The sequence below is a fragment of the Physeter macrocephalus genome, chromosome 18, assembly GCF_002837175.3.
Source record: "Physeter macrocephalus isolate SW-GA chromosome 18, ASM283717v5, whole genome shotgun sequence".
NCBI classification, from domain to species: domain Eukaryota; kingdom Metazoa; phylum Chordata; class Mammalia; order Artiodactyla; family Physeteridae; genus Physeter; species Physeter macrocephalus.
The window spans coordinates 87,920,564-87,942,758 of record NC_041231.1 but is presented as its reverse complement, the minus strand read 5'-3'; positions in this window follow the sequence as shown (position 1 = coordinate 87,942,758).

Below are 22,195 nucleotides of genomic sequence, written 5' to 3'. Positions count from 1 at the left end.
AAAGACTACATACTGTATGAGTCCAACTAATCATATCATGGAAAAGGTAAAACGATAGAGATAGTAAAAAGGCCAGCAGCTGCCAGGGTTTGGTGGTGGGAGGGGGCAGGGATGAACAGGTGGAGCACACAGGATTTTTAGGGCAGGGAAACCACTCTGTATGATACTATAAGGTAGATACACAACATTATGCATTTGTCAAAACCCACAGAACTTTACAACACAAAGAGTGAATCCTAACACAAACTATAGACTTTAATTAATAATAACATATCAATAGTGGTTCATTAATTGTAACAAATGTACCACACTAATGTAGAAGAAGAGGAGGTATATGAGAAGTCACTGTACTTTCTGCACAATTTTTCTGCTTTAAACCTAAAACTGCTTTAAAAAATAAAGTCTATTAAAAAAAAAGCCAACTCCAAAAGATTACCTACTATAAATTCAATTTATAGTACATTCCTGAAATGACATAAGAAACAGAGAATATATTAGTGGCCCAAGAGTTGAGGAGGTGGTAGCAGAGAAGTATCTGTGGCTATAAAAAGGCAACATGAGGGATCCTTGCGGTGATGGCAATATTCTATATCCTGATTAAATTAATAGCAATATCCTGGTTGTGATATTGTACTAAGTTTTGCAAGATGTTACCTTTGGGGGAAACTGAGTAAAGGGTGCATGGTATCTCTCTGCATTATTTCTTACAACTGCATGTGAATCTACCGTGATCTCAAAATTTAAAAGTTTAATTTAAAAAATTTGTAGAATGCAGTGAAAGCCATGTTTAGAGGGAAATTTAGCACTAAATGTTTATATCAGAGAAGGTAAAAGTTGTCAAATCATTAATCTAAGTTTCAATGTTAAGACATGGAAAAAGAAAAGCAAAGTAAGTTCAATTAAGCATAAAGAAAATAAAAACAAGAGGAGAACTCAATGAGATTAAAACAGAAAAACAACAGAAAAATCATTGAAACAAAAAGTCTTTTAAAAAGACCAATACAATTGAAAAAGCTGTATCATGACTGATAATAAAAGACAAAAACTACCAATCTCAAAACAGGGGATAAAATAACAGACTATTAAAATAATAAGGGAATAGAAACCAGGAGAATTTATCTAAGATAAATTATAGAAATGAAATATTCTCATATCTTAAAGAAATTGAAATAGTAATTAAAACCCTTCAGGAAATGAAACTGCTAGATCCAGATGGTTTCACTGGAGAAGTCTACCGAATGTTTAACGAAGAAATAACACTGATTTCACACAATCTATTCTAGAATATAAAAGAAGATAAAATACTTCCCAACTCATTTTATGAGTCCAAAATTACCCTAATACTAAAATCAGACAAAAACAGTACAAAAACTAGACCAATATTCCTTATGAACATTGATACAATATTAGCAAATCAAGTCCAGCAATGTAGATCAAAGAATGTAAGACTGGTTCAATATTCAAAATCGATCAGTGTAACCCACCATATTAACGGTATAAAGAAAAATAACATGATCACATCGTGAATGCAGAAAAAACATTTGACAAAATTCATCAACATTATCTGATTAAAAACTCTCAACAGACTAGTAGAAGAGAACTTTCTGTGTCTAATGAAGGGCATCTACAGATATCCTACAGGGAACACCATAACTAATGAAGAGACTCAATGCCTCCCCATAAGGTCAGGAACAAGGCAAAGATATCCATCCTCACCATTAAATTCAACTTCACATTGAAGTCCTCCATTGCACAAACAGGCAAGAAAAAGAAACTAAAGGCATATGGATCCGAAAGAAGGAAACAAAATTCCTTCTGTTCAAAGATGACATGATGGTCTGTGTAGAAGAAAACAAGGAATCTACAAACAAAACAAAACAATACAAACAAAAAACCTCCTAAAACTAATAGCTGCCAGGTAAAACAACTACAATGTCTAAAATAATTTTGAAAAAGAAGAATAAAGTGGGAAGAATCACTCTCCCCAATTTCAAGGTTTATTATGTATTACAGTAATCAAGGCTGTATAGTAACAGGAAAGGGATAGATAAATGTATCAGTGGACCAGAACAGAGAACCCACAAATTGTCCCACACAAGTATGGCCAACCGATTTTTGACCATGATGAAGAGAAATACAATGAAGAAGAATAGTTTTTTCAACAAATGATGATGGAGAAATGGGCAAAAATAAGAACTTCCACTTAAGCCTCAAACCACTTACAAAAAGTAACTCAAAATGGATGGTAAACTTAAATGTAAAATATAAATCTATGAACCTTTTAGAAAAAAAGATATAAAAATATTTGGGGGGGCTTCCTTGGTGGCGCAGTGGTTGGGAGTCCGCCTGCCGATGCAGGGGACACAGGTTCGTGCCCCGGTCCAGGAGGATCCCACATGCCGTGGAGCGGCTGGGCCCGTGAGCCATGGCCACTGAGTCTGTGCATCCGGAGCCTGTGCTCCGCAACGGGGGAGGTCACAACAGTGAGAGGCCTGTGTACCGCAAAAAAAAATTGGGATCTAGAGCTAGGCAAAAATGAAACCCAAAAGATCCAGAAAAGAAAAAGTTGGTAAATCTCATCAAAAGTAAAAACTTTTGTTTTGTGAAAGTCCCTGTGGAAAGGATAAAAAGACAAACTATAGACATAAAAGAGATATATGCAAACTACATATATGACAAAAGACTTATTTTTAGAGTATATAAAGAGCTTTCCAAGCTCAATAGTTAAAAACAACAACAACAAAACCCCAAACCCAAATTATCCCATTAAAAAATGGGCAAAAGTCACAGAAACATTTCACAGAAGACATACAGATGGCAAGCAAAGCACATGAAAAGCTGTTTAACATTAATAACCATTAGAGAAATGAGATTAAGACTATGATGAGATGTTAATATATACCTATTAGGCAACTAAAATTAAAAATAGTGACAAAAATGAAATGCTGGCATGAAGGTGGAGGAAAATATTTTGGTAGTTTCTTAAAAAACTAAACATATGCTTACTGTGTGATCCAGCACTCCCACTACTGAGCATCCATCCCAGAGAAATGAAAATTTACATTGACACAAAAACCTGCGGGTGAATGTTTATACCAGGGTTTTGTTTATTTGTTTTTGATTTGTTTATTTTGTAGTGGTCAAAGCTTGGAAAAACACTAATATGTCCTTTAATAGGTGAATGTTAAATATGCTGTTGTTTATCCATACCATGGAATACTATTCAACAATAAAAAGGAACAAGCTACTGACACATGCAACAACTTGGATGGATCTCTGGGGAATTATGTTTTGTGAAAATAAAGTCAATCTCAAAAGGTCACATACTGTATGATCTCATTCATATAACATTCCAAAATAACGAAATTATAAAGATAAATTATAAATTATTACTCACTTCTTGCTGATGTCCTAGATGGTCAGTAAACAGGAAACACTCCTTTGACGAAAGAACTTGAAATGGCTCTGAATAAACCCTTTGGGTTCTAGTAAAACAGCCCAATAGCCTTGCAGTTCTCTGGGCAGTACTAGAGGCACCAAATTCTATAACTTCCGGTGTTTCCCAGAAAACTTGACCCCACTACCACCGCTGAATTTTGAAGCAAACTTGCTTTAGGAACTCACCAAACAAACACAACTCCTGTTGTAATGTCAACATCTGCAGTCCTCGCTTTTCAATCGCCTTTCTTAGAGACTCACAAAAACCCCTCAGAAAATCAGTTATTGTAACGCAACTTGCTCTCTAAGAAAGACTGACGATTTACATGGATGCCGTGGGGAGGGATTCTTTTAAAGTCCGTGTATTCAAATGAAGTTTTGAAACAACCAGGTCTGATTGGAGGATGATTACAGTAGAATAAAAGTAAAAGTAGGACTGCCAATTCAACTCTCTGATTGAATAAATGCTTCCCTGACATCAGCCAATCAGAACACTAACCACACCTTATACCTTAGTCAAGTAGCTAAAATAGCCTGCGGGTATTTCCCTCAATCATGCGTTAACTCTTGTTTTTAAGCTTTCTCTCTTTTGAAGGTGGGGAGCAGGTAGGCAAAAGTTTATCGTTTCTTCTCCCTGGCTGGCAAGGAGCGAGTCTGCTAGGAGCGATGGTCGATGCAAGGGCTGGCAAACAACATGGCAGCTACAAGTCAGGCATCATCCTGCCTGACTCTGCACAACCATCTCCCAGGGCAGGCGTTCAGTCCGATATTAAAGGAAACCAAGGGCCACCACCACAGAGGCAAGTGCCAGTAAAGTCTCAAGTTAGCAAAGCCCAGTAAGTAATATGCATTTCTGGAGAACGGAAACAAACAACAAACCAAAAACAAAAGGCTAAGCACATAGTTTCTGAGAAAGAGCTGTGGCTAGATTCCAAAGAACAATACATAATCTTTCAATAAAACAGTCCAGTTAAAAATGTTATCTTGACACCTTCCTTGTAAATTCTGTTTGTAACTACTCTGTGAAAGTTAGTTTTTCTCGAAATTTAGATTGTCATTAGATTTTTAATCCTGTTCTAACCTTTTACCTTTCTTAAAAACCATGCTCTGGGTGCTCACTAAATTGATTTCAAGGCAGGGTAGGACACTACAGTTTGAAAAATGCTGGAATAATTACACAGGCTTATTGACAATAGAACTGCTCTCCTGGGCCACAGTGATTGGCCCAAAAGTAGGGAAGTGGCCTGAGCTGAGCCAGTGAAAGAGCTTTCTGAGATTTTCAGCGGCTTGAACATAATTTTTCTTTCTTTTATGAGGGTGTGAATGAGACTGGAGGGGCTGAGGAAGTGTCTCTGGCCTCTTGGAAAAGATTGAGAAGAAAGGTGAAGTGAAGGGGAACAACAAAAATGAGTTTGGAAGTTTGGGGTGAGGAATGGAGAGATACATTTATATCCAGTCTCAGCAGGTGTGCTTGTTCCAAAGGCTCTTATAATGTGAGGTGTCTCAGTCTACTTAGCACAAACCACAACCCTCCACTTTTGTCTGTCTCTTTTTAAAATGCTGTTTCAATTTGACTTCTGTCACTAACAAGAGATTGTGTGACAAATCCAAGCCAAAACTAACTGAACACAATGAGAATTCCACATTTACTAGCATATTGAACAAATAAGTGGTCTGCCTTTATTTCTGCCCTTTCTTTTTCTGTAGCAACAATACTGATGTCTTTGCTCTTAATACTTATCTTTCATTGAAAGGGAAGTGAAAATTAGAGTGAGAGAGAGAGGAGCCTGATGGCATTAAACCCACTCAAAAGCTTTAAAGTAAATGGTTGTAGTGGAAAGTAGTCAAGTGGAGTCTGAAGGGATGCCTGACATTCTTAAAGAGAACTGGGTATTAGAAAAAGAAAACGAAGAAAAAAAGAAACTCCTCTTGCTTTTGTCTCCAATCTAAGAATTCCAAGGTGGTTGAACTAAAAGAAGGAAAATTTAAAGGAAACGATTTTATTTTGTAATAGGTGGAGGGTAAGAGGACAGACCCTATAGCCAGGGTCAAGGGCTGGTATCCTGACTCCATTCCTTACAAGCAAGTTACTTAACCTCTCTGTGAAATAAGGATAATGACAGTATTTTGTAGATTTGTTGTGAGTATTAAAAGTATAAACGTATGTAAAGTGCTTCAAACACTGACCAACGCATAGAAAGTGTTGTATAAATGCTCTCATAAGGAGCACTGGAAAGGGAGCAAATGGGAGCCCAAGAATCAGATTAGTAAAGGGCACACTCTAACTGTAGGCAACAGGCTAACAGAACTTTCTTGAAGATAACCCAAGCGAACCAGTGAAAAGCAAGATAATTCAGTAAAGTGGCAGGATATGAAACTAAGACAAAAGTCAATAGCATTAATTATAAACTATAACCAGTTAGAAGTTATAAAAAAGGAAAAGACCAAATTTTCAAAAGAAGCAAAATATGTGAAATATCTAGGAGTAAACTTAATAAGAAATGTAAATCCTATATAAGAAAAACTTTAAATATTCCTAAAAGAATCAAAAGGAGATTTAAATAAACAAGAAAGCATCTTATACTTGTGGACAGGATGATATAACATCCTAAAGATGTCAAATTCAATGTAGTGCTATTTAACAAGATGAAAAGAAAGTTCACAGTGGAGAAAAACGCAAATGACCCTTAAATACATGAAAAGATATTCATTTATAATCAAAATAAAGGGCAAGTTAAAACTACACTGGGATATCAATTCTTGCCTAACAGATAGTCAAAAATCCTACAGCCCACCCAGCTGACAATGCTAAGGAGAAATGGGCATACATGTACATTGCTGGTGGGAGTGTAGAATGATATAATACATATGGTGGGAAGGTTTAGTAATATCTAACAAAGTAACATATGCCTTAACCTTGGACTCAGGAATTCCACTTCTAAGAATCTACCTGAAAAATATGATTCTACATATATGAATTAACAAAAATGTACGAAGTTGCTCAGGCAGAATTATTTGTGATATATTATAAAATGGAAATAATGTTAATGTCCATCCATAGGGGAAGGGTTGAATAATCTCCAGGACAGACTCACACTGGAGCACCTGGGAAGCCATGAAAATGAATGAGAATCATCTTCATGTGCTGGTAGGGAAAGAGCGCCATGATATACTGTGAAGTGAAGAAAGAAATGCAGAAAAAATGCATATTGAGTGCTACTTTTGGGTAAAGGACAGAAATTTTGAGGTTCAAGAAATAAAATTACATCAAAAGGAAAATAAGCAACTTCTGAAAACAGACTGACATGAATGAAGGTGACTGTATATCATATTGGTAACATGAATACACAAAGAATGGATTATTTCCAGTGATTTCTGAACACAATTCTCTGATGATATATTCTTATTGGGATGCCTTCTATTTCTGTCAGAAATTAAAAAGAAAATAATAAGAAGAAAATAAATTAAAAATTGAAATCCCAGGTTTTGTAAACTAACAGAAAAATGAAGGAACTTCTGTGGGGTTCTATGAGCTAACATTACTCTGAAACCAGAATTAGACAAAGATAGCACAGGAAAACTCAAAGCTAATCTCAATTACTCAAGTAGATGCAAAAGTCCTAAACAGAATAATATAAAATCTAAGCAAGCAGTTTTTAAGGAAAAATACCTTGTGAAGCTAGATGGTTGAACCTTGGAGTGCCAGTATACTTAAGGACTTAAAATGTCTTCCACCCACTCATTAAACAAGGGTTACAGAGCATGCACATGCCAATGATAACTGCTCTTGGCCCCTGGGAATTGGTGGCAAATCAGACAATGTTTCAAAGAACTTATGGATGTGGAAATGAACAAATAAATGAACCAGATAATTTTAGAAAAATCGTAAGTGCTTAAGAAGTAAAACCTATCGTATAGCAGATAATATGTACAAAAGTGTACGAGAGCTACTGGATTGAAAGTCTGGTTCATTCGGGAGAGGAAGGTAAAGAAAAGTTTTCCAAGGAGAAGGTTATGTGAGCCAGACCTGGATGAGGGAATTACTAAATGCCATGCAGAGGAAATGGCAAGACCGACTGAGGGATATAGAAGAGCATCATCAAAGGCCCCGAGGTGTGGCGAGAATGCCTCTTTGAGTAATAAAGAGTCCAGTATGACTAGACAACACAGGCACAGAGTGGAAAGAATTGACTGGATGGCAGCTTGGGGATGGTTGACACAAACGTTTGTGTGGGATGCTTAAGAGACTGGAATCGCTAATCAAAAGGGTAGATGTTCAAAGCTTCTGAGTATGAGAGTGAAATGGTCAGATGTGAGAGTTACTGAGAGACTGTTGGCACCAATGCGGATGGATTGTAATGGGGATGTAGGGAAGTTTGAAGAAACACATCTAATGAGTTTGCTTCAGCCAGATAGTTGGGATTCTCTTAAGCATTGAACTCTGTCCTTAATCCCTACAAATTGTCACTCACGGAGCCAGTGTTGTGAAGGATTAGGCTCCAGTGAGAGCAAACCTGCTTGCAAGGGTCAACCATTAAATTTGGGGGAATTTTGCAAGCTGGTGTTAAATAAGACAATTACTAAAAATTAAATCGTATAAAACTACAATTAAATAAATTTAGAACAGGTAAAAATATACATCACTTTCTAATTTTTGCCAGTGTTTACTATTACCTATGCCCTTGAGGTTATTCTCTTTAATTCTATCTAAATGATAGACATGCCATTTAATGGCTTGCTATTGTGCTCTCTTCCCAGTTCTGATTTCAGAGAAGTTCTGGTAGCTGGAAATCAGCCTGGTAGGATTTTTTTACGCCATGGAAATCAACAAATGCTATAAAGGCAGGACTTAACTTATTGTTTTGGTGATTATCTAAATTTAAGTTTGGTGATTATCTAAATTTAATTTTGGTGATTATCTAGATTTAAAAACATCTTGGAGAAAATATGCATTAAACTTAAAAGTGTGGTGTATCTGCAGCTGTTACACTGTGAATAACCCCAAATATTAAGGAAATATTTTTCTAGTATTCGGAAACTATTATCTGATTCAGCAAAGGAGTCCCTCATGTCAATGACATCTGAGCAATGCTCTGACATAGTTTTTTCTTACTTGGTGAAATTTAAAAAAAAAGAATCAACATTTATGTCAGGACTATATTCATTGGTCAGTGGTGTGAGTGACTTCTGTGATGAAATGGATAGTAATCAAGCAGTTATTTGCAGTCTGATTTTATGACACTATTGTGGGCAATAAAATTATAAAAACGGTAAGTAGATTTTGTAAGAAATAGCAATTCCTTTGAAATTACTGGTCTAATCTGAAAATCAAGGAGGTTTTAGCTAAAATCTATTTCTAAAACTGTATGAAAATATTTAACAGAGTTTTTTTACCTTAACCCTTGAGCGGTATCAAGAGTTTTATTAACATGTATATTTATGCATGTGTGTGTGTGTGTGTGTGTATGTTTTGTGTGTGCATTTGTTTTTCTGTTAGAGCCAGTTTAATATTTACCAGCACATCACTGTCTATAACCCTCACTCCAGACATTGAGAGAGGCCCCGAAATGAAACAAATGTACAGACGGCAATAAGAGGCAAAGGAATACTTTTAACACTCACTTGTTCTGTAGCCTCAAACCCCGGCATGTTTCCTGAGGGGAGGGAGGCCAGATCATGGGAAAAACTCCTTTTTCCTATACTAAAGAAAATGGGTGCTTATTATTCCCATTCCAAAGTTGGAGGCTTGTTCTCAGTCTCCTGATCCTTCTGTCTCAGACTTATAGAATAACAGTCATCAAAATAACAGAAACAGATGATCTGGCCTCTTCCAGAAAATCTGGGAAAGTACTAAAGGCCAAAACAAATGGGCACTATGGAGGCATTAGTTTGTCTCTCTAGAGCTCCTCCTCTATTTGAAAAATTGCCTCTCCTATACTCCATCCAATAAACAAATCCTCAGAGGCTTTCTAGAAACGGTCCTGTTGCATAAGACCGTTTCAGAAGTATTAGAAGACACGCTTGGAAATAAATCCGCATGTTTGACTTAACGACAGAGAGGATCACTCATGAGAAGATTTTGCAACCTTAATAATAAGTAGAATTAAATGTCATCTACCTGGTGAGCTTGAATGTTTACCACATCTGCAAATAATAAACTCAACAAAAAAAAATATATCATGTATTATCCAATGAACTATGTGATTGAGCCACGAGCATATAAACAAGAAAAACATAGTTAATTACAGCTATTATTATGGAAACTTAATTGCTCTGAAAATACTTTGGTTTCTGATGATCTTTAATTAGCTTATCTGCAGCTGGAGTCCTTGATGACTGCCTCATAGAGTTCCTCCCCAGAATCCAAGGATGGTTCAGTACTGGCACATCCATAAAGGTGATTCACCAAATTAGCAAGTCAATACTGATAAAGCTTTATACTCATAACAATGGTTACTAAAAATGCATTTGAAAATACTCTCTATAGTTACTGTACAGTTAAAAACTTTTGGTAAACTGAAGATAATGGCATAAATTCTAGAAGTTGTTGAATCTGATACATCTCCAAAGAAAACCCAGCATCATATGTCCAGTAGTGCAATAATAGTTTTACTGTCATTAGAGTCAGGAACCTGGCCCCAAAAGTCCCTATCACCACCATATGTCTTTTTGTGAAATATTAGACAAAGAGAGTAGGCACGGAATTTAACCATGGTCAACTCTAAGCCAATTTCATACTTTTGGATGACTTCATTGCAGACCTAGTGTGGTAGCCAGTTTCTAAGATGGCACTCCATTACCCCTACCTCCTGGTATTGGCACCCTTGAGCAGCCCCTTCCCACATTGTACGAGGGCTAGTCTATGGGACCCAGAAAATACAATACAGCAGAAGTTAGAATATGTCACTGTGGAGATTAGGTTATAATAGATAACTCATTTTCTTTTAGTCACAAAGTAGGAAAGAGAATCAAGGGAGCAATTGATTGATTCCCAGCAATAGACTGCCAATAAAAAGAGATACTTTATCACAACTTTTCTTTTACAAATTCATAGTAACCTAAAAAGAATCTTTGATTTGAATGACAGGGGCCTCCCAAAGCTATTCACCAAGAATATCCCCAACAGAGGAACCCTTGATGCCTGTGGCTTCAGAGAGGATGCAGGAATGGAAGTGGATCTATCTTAGCACCTCCTCCGGGTAGGCAGAGCAGCTGGGCCCAGCAGGATCTGGCAGCAATATTACCATTTGAGTCTTGGTTAAGGCATTCATGGAGCTATTCTAGGGTATTGGAGTAAAGTACAATTGCTTATGCATTGTGACAGCAGCATAGTTCTTCAGAAAGGAGAATAAATACACAGATCATAGTGGATGAGTGGGTAAATCTTATTTTAGGGCTTATATTTCAATGATGTAAGGAGCTAGGCTTAAATGCCGATGGGATTAGAAGCGGCGGAAGGAGGCATGTAAACTTTCAGCTTTCAGCTCAACTGTCTGATGGGAGTGTATGCCCACAGGATGTCAGCAGATAACACCACACCTCCAAGGCTGTGTAAATTCTTCATACATCTAGTTAGGAATATTCTTCCAAGAAACTTAGCATATATTAACATTAGAGCATCTATAATACCAAGACAAAAAGATTCCAAAAATTGTGTTAAACCCCTTTTTTCCAATTCACCAACAGTATTGAGAACCCAGAGCTGGTCCTCATCTGCATTTTATTCATTTTTCTTCTCCATAAAAATTAATTTTGCTCTGGCTCATGGCTCTTGAGACAGCAGACAAGTGAATTATACAAACATTTTGCTTTGGGTAAATATTAGAGTGTAACAACTTGGTCTTGTAATTTTGATATATTGGTCATCAATTTTCAAGTTTGAGGGATAATTTATACTGAAATGGTTTAAAATTTATGTACATAAAATGTACTTATTCCACTGAGAGGGCAAAAATAAAAGATCCATGATTTGAAAAGAAGCCTAACTATGGAAAAAGCAAAGCCCTACAGCAAAGCCCTTCACTAAGAGCTGTAGTGAAATCACAGGTAACTGCAGCGTGATCATGATTTATCACACTAAATTCTAAAACTAAAGTGAGAGTAAAGTCAGATTTATGGAACACATGCCACATAACTGATAATGAAATTGTCTTTTTTGCTTTTTTGAAAGCACCCATTTTATTAAAAACTTGATATCCTTTTTACTTAAAATAAACATAATTTATTGATGTCTCTGACATAACCTCATTTGAGAGGGAAGTGATGAGAGAGCTGTGAAGTAGGTGTGCGATTGAGATATTATTATCCCTCCTCAAAAAACCCCAGCAGGCACAAAGTCTTCTCAATTCTTCTCTTAGATCTAATATTTTATATAAATGTATTTATAGATTTTGTGTTTGCTTTGCTTTAACAAATTGTTCCTAAAAGTATTTGCTCATTTTTTTCACACCAGTGCTATAGTTGCTCAGAATACTCTTCTTCCCTTTACAAGTCATTTTATCGTCTTAAGTTGGACATAAAAAAATCATTTCTTTACTTCATTGTCTTCCAATACAAGTTCCTGAAGCCCATTATTCAGTAAAGGGGTCCTATATTTTTTAACACCAGTCATTTTAATATTGACTTGGTAGCAGTTAGTCTATTTTTTTCCAGTAAACAAAATTGTGTATATATAACATACAAAATTTACACAGAAATTTTAAATAGGAGTAGACCACAAAAATTACATGTAGCCTGAATATGTTATTTTCAATAATATCTCCTTCCCAACCCTGTCATTCACTTTTTATGTTATTTTATTAATTTTCTCAACTATTTATTGTTATATTTTTCAAATATAAATTTAAAAGAATAGTATGATGAACACCCACGTTGACACATTATGGCAACTTCAATTTCAGTATGCCTCTCCTAAGAGAGTATCAGTATCATTCTCATATCTAGGAAAATTAACAATAATTCCCTATTACCTAGTCTATTTTCAAATTTGCCCAATTTTCTGAAAAATTTTTATAGCTGGTTTTAGTTTTTGTTTTCAAATTAAATGTAATATTTGTGCTGTTGGGGCCCAGGGCAGGCTGCACCAAAATATGCCTCAATGGCATATTGATTATTTTTTTAAATTGAGGTATAGTTGATTTACAACATTAGTTTCAGGTATACAACATAGTGATTCAGTATATTTATACATTATACTCCATTTAAAGTTATTATAGAATATTGGCTATATTCCCTGTGCTGTACAAATATCCTTGTAGCTTATTTATTTTATACATATTAGTTTGTACCTCTTAATCCCCTAAAGCTCCTCCCCCACTTTCCCTCTCCCCACTGGTAACCCCTAGTTTGTTCTCTATATCTGTGAGTCTCTTTCTTTTTTTCATGAAAAGATGCTCAACATAACTAACCATCAGGGAAATACAAATCAAAACCACAATGAGATATCACCTCACACCTGTCAGAATGGTTGTCATCAGAAAGACCACAAATTACAAATGATGTGGAGAAAAGGGACCTTATTGCACTGCTGGCGGGAATGTAATTTGGTACAACCACTATGGAAGACAGCATATGGATTATTTTGAATTAAAGTTAGTTGAGAAACAGCCAGTGGGAAAAAAATAATGATTAAAAAACCCACTCTGATCCTCTACTTTCCCCCTGAGAGTGGAAAATAAATCTTTCATGTAAAGATACCCTCCCTGTACCAGGAGGGTAGACTATACCACCAGAGTTAGGGAATTCAAGGCTAAGAAAGCTGTATAAACAAACTTTGTTATTCTTCGTTAGTCAGCTACCCCAAGCACAAGCCCCTTTGTTTTGTTAAATCTTCACAAATAATTGTTTCTTTGTCTAAAAATGATATATAAACAGCCTGCTTTGAGCATCTGGGGTTCCCATTTCTATGAGAACCCCAATGAGTATGAATTAAATTGGTGTTTTTCTCTCCTGTTAATCTCTCTTGTGTCAATTTAATTATTAGACCAGCCAAAAGAACTTGAGAGGGGTAGGGGAAAACTTCCTCCTCCCTGACAGTGCTAAAAACAAAACCCCCTAAAATCCCAAAAAAAGTCTGTTAAATTCAAAATTTGCGAAAAGGGCATAATTAATACTTATTTTACATTAAAAAAAGTGTTTAGTAAAACAAGACTAATAGGATTCTTAACATATGGACCAAGTGTATCTCAACCTAAAGCCCAATATCATGTTTGATAGTGAAATATCAGTACCGTTCCCCAGAGAGTCAGGAATGTAACAAGAAATCTTTGTACCACCATCATTATTTGATGATACTTTGTGATATATTCAGGAATATTAGTCAAGGAATTTTCCAAGGAGTTGATTTATTGCATTGAGTATAGAGAAACATCTAAAGAAAGAAATGAAAATAGAAATCCAAATACATTACTCTACTGTACATTACTGTAATAAAAAAAAGCTCCTTTTTAACTATGAGGCTATGAGGTAAAACAATGTAATCCATACACCTACTAATTATCACATATGATCAAAAGGTACAGAGATTTGGGACAAACAACAAAAATGTGCTGTGATGTTGTGAAGAAAAGTCTAAAGCTTTCTAAGAGGATTAACATAAGATTAGAAGTAATGACATAATTTGATAGCTAGGAATAATCAAACTTATGAGAGTCAATTTTTCCTTGAATTAAGCACATACACCCTCCCTCTGCATGTGTGTGCATGTGCGTGTGCGTGTGTGTGTGTGTGTGTCAGCTGCAGGTTTCTTTTTCCCAAAAAGAGGGAAAGAAATTCTGGGAAATATATAGAGAAAATTGAACCCCAGAAAAATTATGCAAAAATACACTTCTTTTCTATTTATGTAGAAAATATAACAGTATGATGAAACCTAATGAAAACAACATGCTAAAATTGTTCAGAGTGACCTATTTCCTATGTTAAACATTAGAAGTCAACTCTGTGAGAACATTAAATAAATAGCACACAAGGACATACTATGATCCCAATGGTTTAATATTTAGTAAATACACAAAAAATAAGTCAACGGTTATACCACTAGATCCAATCAGGAGAGTGAAACCAACAGTTATCTGAAGAGGGAAACTTGAATATAAAGAATGAATTCAGGAAATTGGAGTAAGGACTCGGGACTGCATAATAAGCAGTAAAAATAACTCTAAATAGTAGAGGACTAGCAGAGATAAGGGGCAGTTACTACCCATAGGGCCAAAGGGGAGCACCAAGGACTGAGATCCAGACCTTCTGGGAGAGGGCACATGTGTAGGTCACTGGATGGCAGAGGAGCTGCTGTGGTTTTGTGTCACTTGGTGGAAATCCAACCTCAACAACAGGTGAAGGCAGCTGAAGAAAGTTTGGATCTCAGAGGGAGGGCATGTAAGGAAAGGAGACTGCATGGGATCACCTTGGGAGTGAGTTTAGATAGGGAAGAAGTTCAAGAACAGAGTTCTGGGTACACCAACATTAGAGGTTAAGGAAAAGATGGTGATTCAGCAAAAAGGATTCAGAAAGAGCAACCAATAAGGCATGAGAAAAATCAGACCTGAATCGCATGTGGCAATCAAGGGAAACAGGAAGGAGTGAGTGATGAAAGCTGTTAAGTATCGACAGATAAGGCCTGAGAAGTGACCACTAGATTTGCCAGTATGGAGGTCAGTGATGGCTTTGCCAAGGGCTGTCTTGTTGCTGGTGGGCTCAAGAGAGAATATAACTATATATGGAGTATTACCTAGAAAAATATCGAATTACTATGTTGTACACCTGAAACTAATACAATATTGTAAGTCAACTATAGTTCAATTTAAAGAGAGAGAGAGAATTGGAGGTGAGGAAACAGACAAGCATGCCTGAGTCTTATGAAATATTTTGCTACAAAAGGGAGCAGAATCACATGGTGTCAATTTTCACAGAAAACTCAATGGCCTTTGTGCAAATAGGTATAATCAGAAAACCACAAAAATCATTCAAGTTAACCAAAATATATTAAGTCTCCACTCTGTGGAGAGCCCAGTTCTATTATATAGGAGGATAATGGGGAGAGGACCAAAAAGGGACAAGACATACCCTATCCTCATGAAGAACATAATAACGCTGAGGGACCCCATAAGGTAGCAGTGCTTAAACAAGGAGCATGGGCTGTCAGATTCCTACAAGAAGGGGGCATCAATTCCAAATGGGAGATCAGGGAAGATGGCATTGTCCTCATCTGGGCTTGAAGCATGAAGAAGATTTAATGAGCTCGACCTACTTGTCAGTGAGACAATGAAAGTGAAGTTAAAAATTAAACCATTAAGCCAATAAAATTCTCCCCTTTGGTAACATAGATGCTAAAGGTTTGGGGTAATCATTTACCTCCTGAAGACTAGGAAATTTGGAGACGTTTAGAGATATTTATTTGAATGGAATGAGGACCCTGCACTGCACCTCCCTCAGGTTAGCCTTCAATCTTTTGCACTTTTAATATTCTTCTTTTGAGATGGTGGGTATGGGTTTTCCCATAGAGAGGAGCTTAATTTGCTGTTTTGGGGTAGAGATTGTTGGAGTGGGGAAGAGACCTCTTCTCTTCTGAGATAATTCTGAAAAGTGAGAGAAGATGTCACCTCTTCCTAAGAGAAACCAGAGCCCCAGAACTCCAGGGAACAAAACTCTGGGAGCAAAATTATCCAAAAGAATGGCTACAGAGACCTGGAGATAAACTAACAATTTTAAATTATGCTTTTTAGGGTTAATATCACCCATTTATTGGCATTAGTCTAGATGGCCAGCTTAAGATTCCTAAACTGGGCTTGTTTTTGTGGGACACATTAATTTTAAAAAAAGACATTGATCACATCTATGGTGAGACAGTAAGTGTATATTCTGGCAAAGGGAGATTTTCATTGGGGCTAAAACATCAAATAATCAAAACAGACTAGACCTTTCCAATTAATTTACGTAGGGGGAAGAGTAAAACAAAATGAAATCCCACATGGTTTTGGGAAGTAGGTAGTGAGTGAAGAGTTTGGGGCAGAGAACTTTTATTCTGGGGCTATGAATAAGAGCCATGAACTGTTCTTATATGGAAGAAATGCTCAGTGCTGAGACCAGAAAGAGATAACATTTGAGTTATTAATAACTCTGCATGGTACCTTAAAGAAAAGTCTCATTCTACAGTGAACTAATCAATGGCGGAAGAGCAGGGTATACTTAATGCAAAGGTAGTAGACACAGGAACAATCTTGGCCAGAGAAACTGCCAGGTAATTGATATAAGAATGAATGGCCCAATTTCTTTGCTGGTTCTTCCTCATTTACCTGGTCTCTAAATAAATAAGGCTGATGACTTTCAAATTTATATTTCTACCTGGGCCCCCTGTCCCAAGCTACCAACTCATAGACACAATGCCTACTTGGCAATCTTCCCTTCTGGGTCTAACAGGCATCTCAAACCCAACATGTCCAAAATGAAACTCTTGTTTTTCTTCTGGAAACCTGCTCCCCTCTCACTCATTTCCCCACCTCCATTGAGCACACTACCATTCACTCATTTGCTCAAGCCATAAATCTAGAAGTCTCCAAAAATCACCCCCACCTCTTTTCTCATCCCACTATCCACCTTATCAGCAATTCTTCCTGGGTGTGGCTCCAAAACAGATTCCCAATCTTGTCTTTTGTACCACAACAGCCTAGCCCAGACACCAACAACCCTTGAATAGGTGACTACGACAGCCTCTTCTCCAGTTTCTTGGTTCCTAGTCTTGTGCCTTGTAGACCATGCACCCCACAGCAGCCAAGGGAAATCCAGTCCCCTTATCCACCCCATAGGACCCTTCATGGTGTGGCCCTGACCACCACTTTTATCTCATCTCCCAGCATTAACCTCCTTACTCACTCTGCACTGGCTACATTGGACAAACTTGCTGGTTCCTTTGCCCGGAATGCTCTTGCTCAGAGCTGCCTCTTTCTCATCATTCCAATTTCAGCTCACATGTAACTTTCTCACACAACCAGGCAAAGTAGTTAGATTTGGCAAAGTAGTTGCCCTCTTCTCCAGATGCTAGTTACTAAGTCACTGTCACCGCTACTCTCATTTTCTTCATAGCAAATGTCATTCCTCTTTGTTTCATTTTGTGCCCCTCCTGGAGACTTTGCTGGAGTTAACAAGGCAGTAGAAGTTGGGACAAAGCTGATATAGGGTAAGGGATGCTGGTGTGGACAGTATGCTGGCATTATTGCCGGTTGCCAGAAAAACTAGCAAGTGCTTCTGTAATAATACGTATATAGAGAGAGGAAATTTAATGAGAACGGAGTCCTTCAGTCACAAATGCAAGAGAAAGGGCTAAGGTAGCAGAACATTCCACTTATTGGCTCAACAAATATTTACTGAATCAATGAAGGAACAAGTGGTCAGTGAACTCTTAGGCACTGGTACACTAGAAGAGTCCATATAGGTGTAACCCTTGTGGGAAAATGTTACTCTGAAAGCTATGTCTTCAGTTCTGTGACTGCTAATAACCCTGTCAATTAAACTAATTGCCCTAAGGTGTAGACAGACATGATAAGAAAATTACTTATACAGCGGGATATTCAGTCCCTTCTTGTGACAGGTTTCTTCTCAGTTAGCAGAGCCACTCTATTTTGCCAATGAACAATGATTTGGATTTCAATTCAACTTTCAGTTTGTCTCTGAATTTCATTGTGGACTGGAGGGCTCCTTGGTCTCCAACATCTGTGCTTTTGAATGATGTTATTAGACAACTGTTCTGTTAGTTAACCACTACCAACTGTAGTTGTGACATGTACAGACATTATGCAATGTTTGCACTTATACTTAAAAACAAATCATCAAAGAATCAGATATATACTTGCTTTTATGTTAATAAAAGTAATACTCCATAGAGAGAAATTAGAAATTTTATTTTACCAGCAACTCCCGCCCTGCCCTCACTTCCCTTTATATCTGCTCAGCCCCATAACTTTTCTGATCACTTTCAGAGAGTGAAAAGTCCATTGGTTATTTTCAGCCTCCAAATAATCTCATGTTATAATTAATAGCTGCAGTCTGATGAAAAGCATAAAACTCCAAATTTTATCTAAAAGTAGAGCTTCTCCCCATCTCCAGCTTGGGTCTGATTGGGGAGGGGTGTGGTGGATGATATGGTTTGGCTTCTTATTCCCTTCTCCATCAGCTCCTCCCCTCGCCCCTCTTGCTAGCTGAGGCGTCTGATCCTTCTAGGGCTGGCAGTTAGGGAGATATGGCTTGGTGGATAAGAGGCAGGAAGTGTGGGTTTTGACTGGGACTCTTGTGATCTGGCATTGGGGCTCTCTGGGCTTGGGTGGATGTTCAGTGCTGATCTTTTGAAGAGTTCCCCACTGGGGACACCCATCAGTCTCCCCCATGTCACAGGTGATGTGTGTCCACTGCTCAGCCCTTACTGTTCCTCCCTCACCTGTTGGGCATCCTGCAGTCCACCCCACCTTTTTTGGGGTATGTGGCCCCTCAAGACAGTTCTCTTGGGCAGGATTTTAAAAGGCTGTAAACTGGACCTCTCCTGAATCATCCGTACCTGGTTCAGAACGAACCTGCAGGTCTCTGTCCAGGCATCTTTGCACCTGCTGCTGTGGGAGGTCTCATGACCTCTCGGTGTGCTGTGGGCCCTTCTCTGCTCTGCAGCCTCAGGCCAAGAGTCACAGCCCCATGGCCTTAAATTCTGAGGCCTGTGTCACTCATCAGTCCCCTTCTCTCTCTCTCACATACACACCGGCATGCACACACACAACCTCCAGGGGACATAAGTCAGTCTCTGGGTGACCCCTTTGCAGGCAACAGCTATCGTTTGACTTGAGGTGAGGGGTGGCACCCACTTCCCCTCTTTCATGAAGGCAGGGTGAATAAGAGACAGCGTACCAGCAGCTACCTCTAAAGAAACCCTCTCAGCTTCTTCATCTCAGTCAGTTTGTGCCCTTGAAGTGGGCTCAGCAGCCTCCTCCTTCTCCAGTCTTTCCCATCGTTTTGGAATGAAGGCAACATGTATTGTTTTCCTTTCAGAATAGGATATGTTCAATCAAATTGGAGTCAGAAGAGTGCTATTTGAACATCCATTTACACTTAGACACGTTACCGCACACGTACACAGATGCACACAATTTCTGAAGGTGTCAGGATGAAAGATTCCACACATTGTGACCCCAGTTTTGGTGACAGCTTTCTGTTGTTGCAATTGTAAATGTGTTTTTTAATCACAGTAATAATTCACAAATACATCATTGCTGTAACACATTTAAAGACCATAGATAGAATTAAATCCCCCCGTGGCCATCCCTCCCCAAGGGAGTGGTCCTCTGCATTCCCTTATATACAGATGACCAGTGTTACCGGATTCATGCATCTTAATTTTAAAACCAGAGCTCCGGACAATGTAGATGAGAGCTGTCACTCTCTCAGCATTGTAAATTTTCTAATCATTTATAACACATAAATTACATAATGGAATATTATGTATATGTATGTTTTACTTATTATCTTATACTTACTATTCTACAATGTATTTTTTCCACCTAATGTCTGTTAAATCTTTATATGCTTTTTTTTGTGTGTGTGTGGTACACGGGCCTCTCACTGCTGTGGCCTCTCCCACTGCAGAGCACAGGCTCCGGACGCGCAGGCTCAGCAGCCATGGCTCACGGGCCCAGCTGCTCCACAACATGTGGGATCCTTCCAGACCGGGGCACGAACCCGTGTCCCCTGCATCAGCAGGCGGACTCTCAACCACTGCGCCACCAGGGAAGCCCTTTTTATGCTTTTTAATATAGATCCAATTAATTCTTTTTGACTGCTGTATAGTATTCTAAAATTTACATGTACTTTACTTAACTATTTAAATATTAATGATCATTAGTTGTTCCTGATTTTTTACTTTTACAAATATTGCTGCTACAAGGAGTGTCTTGGGACATACTCTGTGTGGCTGTGCAGACACCGTGAAGCAGCAATATCAGGTAGAAGGAATGCAGTTTGACCATTGTAAATAACAGCTTATTACTCACACTTCTGCCTAAACTTGGTGATAAAAGTTTTAAATATTTATGAAGGTTGATGGGTAAGAGATAGTATGATATTGTCCTTTTGATATCCATGGCCTTCCTTTATAGTAAGGTAGACTGCATTTCCCACTGTTCATTCTTCATCTGTATTTATCTGTTCTTCTGATAGTTACCTGGTCTTTACCCATTTTCCTATATTTTGTCTTTTTAAAATTATTTTGAAGAAGTTTAAAAAACACCTCTCCCCTGTCTGATATCATACTGAAATGGATTTCTCCCCTTTTGTCAATGGTTTTTAATGGCATCTATTATTATAAATAAGGACTGTGCTTTTTGTATCCTGCAGTATACAAAAAGCAGTATACATATACTGCAGCCTTATGATATGTCTAGGTATAAATTTCATTTCATTTCTTTGGCTTGACACTCTTTGTGATTCTTGAATCTGAGAAATCTTGTGTTTCATCTATTCTGAAGGAGTCCTATTCATTACTTTTAAAAGTATTGCCTGTCCTCAATTCTCTTTATTTTCTCCTCCTAGAAGTCTTATTCAACATATGTTGGACCTTTTCACTGCATTTTCCAGATCTCTTAACTTTGCTATCATACCTCATTATCTCACTCAGCCTTATTTGATATAATTTACTTAGCTCTATCTTCTACTTCATTAATTCTTTCATTAGCTATGTCTAGTCACCTAGTTTCCAATTTCAATGCCTAAATCTGCCTTTTGTGTTTCAAGCAGTATCTTTCTTAAATCTGCCTGTTCTTTTTGGTATCTTCTTATGTTTTAGAGTCTATCTTTTATTTCTTCAATGATTTTAAGCGTGCTTATATAATGTTTTTATCAGTGCATTCTATCTTTTTTTGAAGTTCTCAGCAGTTTAATCCTGCTGTGTGTTGAGTCTAAGGACTTGCTTTGGATGATCACTTCTTTGAGTGTTTATAATTTTGGATCTTGAGGTCATATTAAGAGGAGCTTCATTTTCAGTAGTTCTGTGTGATCTCTGTTGAGCAAATCAGGCTAGGCCCAATTCTTACTTCAATTTTTCAGCAGAGGAAGAGTTCCCAGATAGTGAAGACAGTGTGAAATCTAACCCCTAACTCCCCGTAACATAGTTATGAATTTTTGTAATTTTCAGAAGAGTCTCAGGACAATGTAGATGAGTGTTGTCACTGTCTCACTTGTTGCAAAGGGCAGAGCCTCCAACTCAGTTTTGAACCTACTTGAGGCTTCTGGCTCTATCTTAAGATCTCTATTATAACTGCCTTCCTGGCATGAGTCTAAGGCTTTATCCTTCATCCCAATAGGGACCTGGATCTCAAGCCCCTGCATCACTGAAATTGATGCCTCATCCCCAGGCCCAAGATCTCTGAAGAGTAAGCTCATACCTCTAACTTTTCATTACATCCATGGGGATATCTCTTACTATCTTTGGATCTACGTATTTATTATTTATTTTGATGTGGACCATTTTTAAAAGTCTTTGTTGAATTTGTTACAATATTGCTTCTGTATGTTTTGGTTTTTTGGCTGCAAGGCATGTGGGATCTTAGCTCCCTGACCAGGGATCTAACCTGCCCCCCCTGCACTGGAAGGGGAAGTCTTAACCAGTGGGCCACCAGGGAAGTCCCTGGACCTATGTATTTAAAAAGATGTTTGCTAGGTTTTATCTAGTATACCTAGATTGTATTTAGTAGATCTAATTTTTCAGGTAATTTAATCCATTGGAATCTTC